The 2,557-nt window shown below is 45.8% G+C and overlaps 1 protein-coding gene across 3 annotated transcripts in view; it reads left to right on the top strand.

Moving 5' to 3' along the window:
- MANBA (mannosidase beta) overlaps window positions 1-2,557 on the top strand; it is a 66,436-nt gene that overhangs the window by 2,502 nt on the left and 61,377 nt on the right. The window lies entirely within an intron of this gene.

Genomic DNA, 2,557 nt, shown 5'->3' with positions numbered 1-2,557 from the left:
GTACTGATGCAGGCCGGGCTATGGCTCTCTCCTCGCAGGGGTCCGGCCCGGGGCTAAAGCGAACTGCGCCTGGGAACCCCCTGCCGACACTGCCCCCAGAGATGGTGTTTCCGTCCGTCTGGGTGGCTGCCCATCCGGCGGCTGGGATCAGAGCACCGGCCTGGGCGAGGGCAGGAGGCTGGTAGTGGGTCTCCCTCCCCACGTTCCTGCTCTAGGCCAGTGCTGCGGGGTTTAGGGTATGGGCAGTGCTCGGGTGGTTTTGGTGGATGTGCATAAAAGGAAATGAATCAAACGTGGTGATTTGGGGGGCCGTGTTCTGTCAAATGTAAAAACATGAAATAAAAGGTAAGTAGCCTGGGAGCACTTGAAAGGGAGCCCTAAGGCCCTGCCTCTTAGAAACATTTACAAATTTTATTAAAGCTAATGTTTAAAATCAAATTTACACAAGTTAAGAAGGAAGGTACATCTGGGGTCAGGCTTGAGTTATGAGGGATTACAGGTATGGGTTACAAGGTTCACAGGATGCATACATAGTACCTAACCAGCATAGACCCAGATTGGGGTGCAAGAGTTTTTAAAACGTCAGTGGATAAGTGGTCTCGGGTATGCCACCCATAGAATGTATTTAGAGGCCAAGTCAGTATTGGTGTAGTGAATAAGTACATGGGCGGGGTGTGTCCCTTGGTTTGTCAGGGAAGGAAGGAAGTGGGTTATTTCCCTGACTGGCGTTCTCGCTTACTCAACCTGGTACTGATGGTGTCCTGTGATGTATTCCGTGTAGATGTCTCTGGACCACCTGATGGTGTTGGACACCATGAGCTGTCTCATGAGCCGGGCATAGTGTTGACCGACTCCGCACGCTCTCAGCACCAGCTCATTGTGGGAGTCCCACGCACCCAAGGCTTTACAGTTGTCTCAAACACTGCAAGTTTCACTAGCATGACTGCAGTATCTGGGGCTATTCCTGTAGCAATATTTTATATTTTTTTTCACATCTTTAATGTCAAAGGAGGCCAAATCTTGCTATGTACAGCATCACTGAAATGCAACCATCTCTGAGTAGTCCAAATTGGATGTTGGTTGCACAGCATCCTGCACAGTCTGGGGGAGTGCAAAAAATGTGGCCAACAACACCAGCACAAACGTCTTGTCTTGTGAAAAGCATCCCACTCTTACAGTGCCTTTGATGTCCAGTTGGTACAGACAGAACGGAAGTGATTAAAGCTCCACACAGTGGAGTGCACATTTATTCAATTTGTCTACCTCAGAAGGATGAAATCCTGAATTGACCCTGTTGAAATTTGAGTTGTGTTTGCAGGGAGTTTGGGGATTTCCAGGCTGATGCTTAGTCCACTAAATGACCCCCTCAAGGCCCTGTAGGCCACTGCAGAATTTTGATAGCATGCATAGATTTGTAGTATTGTAGAAGAGGCAAGTCCTGGCTTTCATGTTGTACCATGAAATACTTCACTACTTTTAGAGAATTGTTCATATCAAAAGATTTTCAGAGTTTTTGCAACTTGTATTTTTGTATCCTTTCCTGCTTCTTTTGGCTTTCAGGTTTGGGAGAACTCCTTTCCTGTAACAATGAGTTCCAATTCTTGTTCTATAAATCAATGGCAAAACTCCCTTTTCATCCATTCAGAGCAGAAGCAGACCCAGTGTCACTACCAATCCACGTGTTTTTTGTTTGGGGTTAATCTGGCCTCTTTCACCCAAATGGGGGTTTATAATTGATAGACTCTTATCTCTGCTGGAGCGGCCAGATGTTGCAATAATGCTGTGAATAAGTCCTTTAAGGGCAATGGAAGCTATGACCAGTGGGTTGAGTCACACATGTTGTAATGGAAGACTCAAACGTTTAACTATCCTTTTTGAAATAAGGAAGTGTGGTCACTAATTTAACTGAATTGCTGTGAAGGGCTAATAATTTCACCTTTCAATGGGAGCCGGGCATTTGGGGTTTAGGCTAAGCTCATGCAGAAGGGCAGAACCCCTCTGCCTTGTTGGAGCCCTGTTGACTTCAGTCAGCCTTCAGGGTCAGTTAGCCTACAGCCGTAGGGCTTGTCTACTCACAGATTTGCATGGGTTTAGTTGAACTTGTGAAAAACCTTATGTGGGCATTTAAAATAGCTTATTTTGGTTGGGGGAGTGGGGAAACCTTTGAGCCATCTGGCAGAAGTGGAACTCAGCTGCCTCAGCTGCTTGTGATGTGATCTATTCATTGCGGCTAGCAATGTTAAAAAAAAAAAAAAAGTTACAAGGGACAGTTCTCCAAATATGTGTAAGGCCTGGGTGACACCGGGTGAGGGGGAAAAAATTGGGTGATTTTTCAGAGGTACTGACCACCTGCTGCTCACTTCAGTGACACTCATTGGTGCTTAGTACCTCTAAAATCAGGGCACCTTTTTTTAAAGTGTCCAAACATGGACTTAAGAGCTTAACTTTAAGCACCTAAATTTGAAAATACTTGGCCTTGGATCATTTTTTTCTCTCTTTTATTCCTCCCTCCCCCAGAGTTGATGTCCTCTGTCATCATACTTAAAGAGACTAGTCA

This window comes from Chrysemys picta, chromosome 5 (assembly GCF_011386835.1).
Source record: "Chrysemys picta bellii isolate R12L10 chromosome 5, ASM1138683v2, whole genome shotgun sequence".
NCBI lineage: Eukaryota > Metazoa > Chordata > Testudines > Emydidae > Chrysemys > Chrysemys picta.
This window is presented reverse-complemented; position numbering and strand designations above follow the sequence as displayed.